An 8,945-nucleotide genomic window follows, 5' to 3' on the forward strand; every position below is an offset into this window, starting at 1 on the left:
ATTTTATATGTTTGATTCTTAAATATTCAATTACGAAAGCTGGTGGTTTCATTTGTAAATCGATTTTTCAGTACTGCCCTTTTTTTATTTTACAGGACTGCCCCTTTAATTATATTGGAATTTTTTACGTCATCGTGCCATCGCTTGTAAATTGCGTCATCCGACACACTTTCACTGTTTGGGCCTCACGCAGGGTCATCGTGTTTATAGCTTTAACCTTTATTAATAGTTTCTCTCTGACGGGCGTTTCTTGTTTGATTCATTTTTTAGCAGTCACATAAACAACTAAGCTATGTAATATGGATCTTTTGCACCCATTGTTGCTGCATCTTCCTGTATTTGCGCGATGATGATCTGAAATATTAACTTTATGATGCTTTATTCTTAAATCTTGTTCTAAAAAGAAGGGATGTAGCTGACACTTGTTCGTAATTTCATTTCATCGTTCCTTAAAAAGTTGTAACTCTGTAGCTCTGGTGTCTTTCTTACCATGGGTAATTAAATGGTCATTAAATTGAATGCGTTTTATTTCCGTTTTATTATTGTTTAATTCGAGTTGCAATGCTATGAGGTTAAATTGTATTGGCAGTTATATGTATCATGAATATTGCTGGACCAAAGTGTGAGGTTGAGCGCTCTAAAACTGGTTTAAACACCCAATGCTTTGCATTAACCGTTCCAAGGTGGTAACCCCAGCTTTATTCTTATATGTGTGCATGTTGTTTTGTATTGTATTGTTTGAAACTGTTTGAGGAATTGGTCACTTGCTTGAAATAAAAGACCAACTTATTGTATATAATGAGAATGCAATACTGCTCCAGCAGCTTGAGTTTCACTTCTTTATATTGCAAATTGCGTTGTACAAACAACAAGTTTGAATTTGTATGAAAACGTAACAAAAAATGATCATTATGTTACTACATTGGCCGAAATGACGTCATCAGACAAATTAAGGACCTATGAATATGCCATGCACGGAGGGGTGTGGTCCACACAGTGTTAATGAACGAGAGAGTGTGAGGATTGTACAACCTTTTAAATCGGTTGAAACTCCGTATTTTTATTAGTCATGAAATATAGGTTTTAACTTTTCATTATGCGACAAACTCATCATATCAGGATACAACTGCTCACGATAGGAGAGTATATTTTATAAGAACAAGTCTGTTTTTTAATAATATTTGTTCAAATGGTTAAACAATTATTCAATGATAATATGTAATATGTTGCATGAAGCCCATTTTGACACTTTTTCTTCTGTATAAAGCCCCAATGTCATGACGTCTTACACGATTGGTGATTTATAATTTGGTTTACCGGGCGTTTATAAGACGCCGTGATCATTAACAATTAAACAGTTATAATATAGGTGTAAATTCCGAATGTTAACTTTGGAAACAATAAAGTATGAATGCATGAATACAAATTTCTTGTAATTTCGTGTACTTGATATTAACACACATTTCAGTATCGTCCTTGCACAATATATTTTTAATTTTACAGTAAATACAAATGATGCATTAATCACACCGAGAAGCGCTGATTCAGAAATGATATTGTTTTCTTGGTAAATAGTATGTATAGTTAAACGGCATGAACGACGAAATAAAGTTCTTAATTATAAAACCAAATTCGGATTTGCAGAACATCCATATCCGGATTATAAGCACCACTTTAAATTAGGCTACTATAATCAACGAAAGTAGGCCCTCCTGAGTTTCGACACTTAAATCAACATACGATATATATACGCATATCACTCGAATATATGTGTAACTAGATAAGGAACGTTTAGCTAAATCGTTTAGCTTAAGCGAGGAATGATGTAAGACATACTCTTATTGACAAATTGTTCGTCAATTGGAAAATTTAAATGACGATAAATCACACATTGAATATTTTTGTAGAAACCTTGGACATTGGTATATACTTTCATAATCTTATTATGACATGTAAGATTTCAAATTTCACTGATGCGTGTTCATGTTTAATGAGTTCAGATGTATCAATTAAAAACTCTAGTGTACAGTGTATTAACAGTTATTGATATTACGTAAAGTTGCTAATTATTCTATAATTTTATACTACCTCTTCGATCAAGATATATATTTGGCACAATACTGATATTAATAATAATATGCACTTAAGCGTACTGCAAACTTGTCTTGATTTCCTTCCAACCGTGTTTTATCCTGACATGTTTGCGAGGCGCAAATTTGAAGCGCCGCATTGCCTTGCCCACAAAAGAAAGCCGAAATCGGGATTGATTTCAAATGCATACAAGATAAGTATTGATGCAAAGCATCAAAGGGCGTCGGGAATTTCAGTGTAAAAGGCACTCATGGAACGATTTTTTTTCTACTGTAAATATCAATATATTTGCCGATTATTTTAAATAACATAGAAAAAGATACTGGTATAACCGTTATCAATGATTTGTGTTATATTCCCGAAATAACCATTATCTATGATGTTGTGTTATAACCCCCAAATAACCATTATCTATGATTTTGTGTTGTAACCCCCAAATCTTCCATAGTTTATTTTATTAACATTGGTTTCCTTTTTTTACTGGCATCCGTGTGCAATTTTCATTAATGGAACAGAACTGCGCATTGATAGTGTCACCTAAAAAAGTCCTTACCAAAGGGTCCATACCACCTGGATAGTAATACGTGTCGCGCTTCGCGCTCTATATGTGGTTCTGAAAAAAAACCTCCTAGGAATGTTTGACTCTAGGGAAACGGGTTGCTGGGACACAGCTCCTCCTTGATAAGCGGCTGCTTCCTTTATCACAACTCATTGTTACAATCAATAATACGTGTCGCGCTTCGCGCTCTATATGTGGTAGGGATAGTACTTAGGGCCTATGATAGACAACCATAAACAACAACAAAAATACATGCAAAATAGATGTGTTGTTTGCATTTATTTGTTGATATAAAACACGTGCATTTTTATATATAGAATATCAGGTACGTATTGATTATAGATCAGGTTTATCATGGGAGGCTTAGAAAACAAAAAGCACGAGCCTTGGCGAGTGCTTTTTCGTTTTCGTGCCGAGCATGATAAACCTGATCTATAATCAACACTAACCTATTATTCTATTTATCCAACTTTTAATTCAGTAAACCTTTTATCTAAACACAATTAATTTAATTGGGTAATTTCGCGTTTTCATGACTGTTTGTCGTAATTTGATAATGACTGTAGTGTTACCAATGTCAGCGTATAACTCCGCTTTCCAAAAATAACTACTGATCAAATATTCATTTTTAAGAATCAGAATATCGTTTTGTGACAAATATTCGTTCGTTTTTAATTACAATTTTATTCATATTGAATTGCAAATCTAAAAGTTTTATAACATCAATGTAACATTTAGTCGTTATATACAAGGAACTGCATTTGCTTACAACGTAGCCTAACAACGTAGCACGTGCCGTTGATTATAGATGACATTTAATAAACGGGGCTTTAATCAACCAGATTCGCTGTAAAATTGGGATAAAGATATTTAAGAGATGTAAGAAATTTTAATTAACGTTATCACCACGCGGCATCCATGAATTAAAAAAAATGTGCAACGTTGTATTTAGGTCGCATTAAAACGCAGTATTTTTAAATTCTATTTAAAAAAAAATAATATAATATATACAGATATATATATATATATATATATATATATATATATATATATATATATATATATATATATATATATATATATATATATATATATATATATATATGTGTGTGTGTGTGTGTGTGTATATCATATATATATAAATATATAAATAAAAATATAATATATAAAAAAAATGCTCTCCGCCTGGAAATCGAACCCACCAATTTCCGATCGCAAGGCGGACACCTCGTCCACTACACCACAGCGACTGTTTGAAAGTTTCAGACAAAAATGTTGACTATTTATATACAGTTTCACCGGTTCGCGTATTTGCCCAGTCCCTGTGATCTTTTATTAGTGCCCAGTCCCTGTGTTTAGCTTTTAATTAAAATAATTAACTTTGTATTATTGGCAATAAATGTTGTAATAAATATAATAGGCACAAATGCAGTACTTATTTACACTAATTTACACAAAACATCACCACTATGCAAGATATTCTTAAAACAAAAATATATACATTGATCCGTACAATAACTGCTCCTCCCATAAGCGAAAAAAAATGCATTACATACAAGTCGCAGCTCTCCAGAGCGACGCCAATAGACCAAAATTGTATGTGTGGATGTCAGAAACAAAAAAACAGCGACTACCAATCTTTGTGACGCGCTACTGTACTAGTTTAACTCAATTTACCATAACTCAAATCGAATATCTTAATCACGTTATTCCATGTAAGTGCTTTATTTAGAGGAGGTTGTTTACTTTCATTGAGAGCCGTTAAAAATCGGTCCTTTCCTACGGGCGTCTTTGTCCAGTCAGACATTTTCCTGAAACAATCCTTTTTTACCCCCCCCCCCACCCCACACACACAATATTACAAGTAAAAGTTGTAAATATATATCAACGATTGTAACGATATTTTTACGGGAAAAAGTGTGTGTGTGTTGTTGTTTTCAAAGTTCATGAGGACCTTACCCGCCTGAAGATGCATTTTTTGATGAGCCGGGGTGTGTTTCAGTAGTCCTATTATTGTATGCAATTTCCGTTGATAACATAATTATCTTGAAGGATCTTAAATAACTTATTAAATATGGTCTGTGATGGACATTTATCATTTCATTATTTAATTTCTAAAATGTAAAACATCAATTTCTGCATATATCATTTAAGCAACAGGTCATAACGATCAGACAAAAAACGCACACCGTACACATGCAATACGTTTCGAAACACATTTTCCGATTTATGCAAAATGCTATATATGCCTACAATGGAATTCAGTAAATTAACGTTAATTGTATGCACTTCCAAAATGATAAAAGGATAACTGACGCGTAATGTAAGCTACTCACGTGAACAAAAGGACCACATACAGCGTGTTTCTGGTCAAACTTTTTATTATACCATAACATACTTAATCACGCAGTTTACAAACAACAAATTTGATAAAAATAGTTAAATTATAATCATTTTTAATGTTATCCGGGATAATGTCGATACACATTGATTTCCAGCGGTATTATAAAACAATTAAAATGTGTCGTGCACCGCTGGGAATAATATTAGAAAATAATCGCGTTAATTAACTATCGATAAATATATATTTACACTTTGCATGACATCCATTCCCGTAAGACTAAGAACGTCTTCAAAATTGACATGTCTGTTTTCAACACCACTCTTGATGTGAAACCAAACACAAAGTTGGGGTTATTTCAGAAATCACAAGTGTAACTGAACAATTTGATATCTGTTTTGCCCAAAATGCGTGGATAATTTATCAAATGCATATGTCCTTCAGATTACAATGATTAGGTATTAAGTAAAAATAATAGTAATAATAATAATACAATACCCGGTATATTATATACGTATATAAATGTATTATTAGCCTAAATTTCAGATTCGTTCTATGTTATGTATATTGTTAATGTGTTGTATAAACAAAAGATGCACTAAACAATCCTAAAAACACTAATATGAAAATTCGTTTGTTGTTTAGAAGTGCGAATGTAGGGAAGACACGCCTGACTCGTGTATTTATAGTTCTAAATTCGATGTAAAATGAGCATAACTCGTTAGTAAGAACACGAACATTAGACCTCTCCGATAATAACATATAATAAAACATTACTTTGACATTAGCTTTTATAGACGAAAATGTCAAAATTTAACACTCGAATCATGATATGATATATATGCGCATATCACACAAACACGTTCGCTGTTAGCTACTGGAAAACCCACAAAGATCCTACATCAATGTAAACTGATTACAGTCCGATTCTTGGATTATTTTGCAAATTTTAACTATAATTTATATAATTTATATTGATCCATGTTAGGAGCTACACATAGTTTAAATAAAACTTTGCATACATAAAATATGCGCAGCATAATTGTATTGTAAATTTAAGCGAAACTACAATACCGACAGTAAACAAATAGAAGCTGAATACTCCAGAACCTTAATGTGAACATGGGATGAAATAAATTAAATAAATTGGCGTTTGTAATCTATGGAACGGTATATAGGTAAAAATTACATCCTTCTTTATGACTGTGTCATGATTCTTGATGGTTCCTTCAATTTGTATGTAGACACCTGTTCATGCTTGATGACACTTACATCTTGCCTGATGACCAATGTCTATTTACATTCTGCTTCATGGTATCATTCATGTGTACAGATGCAAAATTCGCGTTCGTAAATTGCATGCTAGGTATGTGTATGTTGGTTTGTGCTGAGAGACTTGTGCAATAGGCGCAGTGCATAATTGAATCAAACATTGATTCGTTGAATACATTAACGCGATGGCAAGATGTGAGTTTCACCCAAGCGCAAAGCAACATACAATCATGCATTAAAATGATGTCAATTGACAGTCGTTCGGAAATGCTACGGACGACTACGGAAATTTACGGCGTATAACGGACATTTTATGTTATAGCAGAAATTGCGCCCCTTTGTGTGCTATTTGCATCTGAACCGAAATTAACCGCGTATTTGTATACGTAACATTTTTTTGTTAATTACTAACTATAATTTGTGTACAGTTATTTACCTTCAATAACCAAATAAGCTCTATGGATATATTTCAATATATGCTACTCATACATGTATGCAGAGCTCCAGATAAGACGCTTAAAGTCGTAAAAAAATAATACAATTTATTTAAAAAGTAGGCTTAAAGTCTGTACGCACGGTTACGCATTGAAAAAATAAAATAAGAATTCAAATTTTTTGATCATGCGTAAAACTCAATATCAATGCATATAATATAAATTTTTCATCAATGAGTTCTCACTCGTCTAGGCCCTCATTAAAATTATGAAATCAACAGCACTTTATCGTTATTATGAATTATCTTTAAAACAGTCGAAAAGCCAAACGCTTTCTATTATCTGGTCCTGTTTTCGCAAAAAGTCAGCTGTAATCCTGCAATTGGCATGAGCTCTTCTTAGACTATAAACCTAAATGCTGATATGCAAAAAAATATTCTTACCGGTAAAAAGGAATTAATAATACACTTTAAGGCTGGATTTTTTAATATAGTGTAAACCAAGATTTTGCTGAAAAAGTTATCTGGAACTCTTCATGTATGTTTAAAGGAAATCCATTACATTATTTAAAATTTACTATAGTACACTTATATTGCACCACACAAAATGCTATAAAACTATAATATTGAAGTGCACATATAAACTTTATTATAGATTGGTAGGTATTTCGTGTCAATCCCTTTAACATATGACAGAGCTGTTGGTCATTTGGAAGTCATGTTATGCTGCTTAAAGTACATATAGATGCATGGCTTAATTTCGATTAAGCAAAATAAAACACTACGTATTTGCAAAGATTCATAAGAGTCAAATATATACGAGAAGTAAGAGCGTAATCTTGCGCAGTGAGACTTGCTCATATAGAATTGAACCTCTTATTGCTTTCTTTCGAAAGGAGTTCATGTCTCCGAACTTATATGCAATCCGTCAGGTGTTTTTCTATATGCGGACTAATGCTCCATTTTAGATCCATAATTAATGAACGCCTCGATAGTTTCAAAAATTAACACCGGATTAATGTGCACCGACATTTTTTCATACTGATTTGATATAAATATTATAGAGCTGAACACAAAATACATTGAGCCCTGTTTTCCCGGCACACGCGCTTGCACTTAATAGATTGTAAACAATGACGGTTGAAATCCGTGCGTGGGAACTGTTCTGATAACCAAGAGCGACGACAATGTCCATGAAGCCTTTCATTCATAAATGTATATGCGGCGGGTGTCAAAACCTGCATCACCAACACATCAGCTCCATTATGTCCTGAATAAAATACATGAGTACCAACTGCGACTTACAAATATCAAAAACATTCACGGCAGTCAATATCCTGTTTAGGCGTACTGGTTTTAATGGCAATAATAAAGGTATTTAGTTTAAAGGGAACTAATTCAGCTTATTCAGTATAGTAGTGAAAATGGTTCGGATGTTTTCTCTTTTTTCCGAAAAGTAATTTATTCAACATACAGAAAATAAACGTGCGCCACCTGCTGTCATAATTTAGTAAATTGCATACTGCTTAGTTGCATTCCGCTTACTGCCTGTTGCCTACTGCCGTTGTTAATGACGCTTAGTAACAAAACCGATTATGACTGGTTGCATGTTGCAACAATCATCAAGTATAACCGAAAAGACAATAAGCATGTTGGAATTGTCATAAAGCACATTAGAATAAAAATTAAGCATAATGTAAAAATTCCCCATGAATGATGTAATGCTGCAACAATCATCAAGTATAAACGAATAGACAACAAGCATGTTGGAATTGTCATGAAGCATATTAGAATAAACATCAGTCAACATGTAAATATTCACCACGAATGATGTATTTTTTACCTAAATACCGTTCCATAGTAATCATATACAATGGCATGTTTCTGTTTGTTTCCTTTAGCACTTTAAACGTAAAATTAAAGTGACATGCAAATCTCAGTGATCAGGTGAACAAGTAGTTGTTATAGTATATAAATGTTTTATGATCACATACATGTATATATTTTTAAATATATATATATATTTTCCTGTGGTATGTTATCATGTTTGGGTTTTAATGTGTGATCATATTCATGCACAATCATTCATCGTATCATATCTCGCACATTGAGTCAAGGTTACGTGGTCATAAGATATGCAACCCTGGTTTCACTGAATATACCACATTGGTCCATGTTAAATGGAGCTTTGTAAGAATCTGTATTGTGACAACGTCTTGCCATGCTCAGCAGTAAACATTTATGATTTT

The sequence above is a fragment of the Dreissena polymorpha genome, chromosome 8 (assembly GCF_020536995.1).
Source record: "Dreissena polymorpha isolate Duluth1 chromosome 8, UMN_Dpol_1.0, whole genome shotgun sequence".
NCBI lineage: Eukaryota > Metazoa > Mollusca > Bivalvia > Myida > Dreissenidae > Dreissena > Dreissena polymorpha.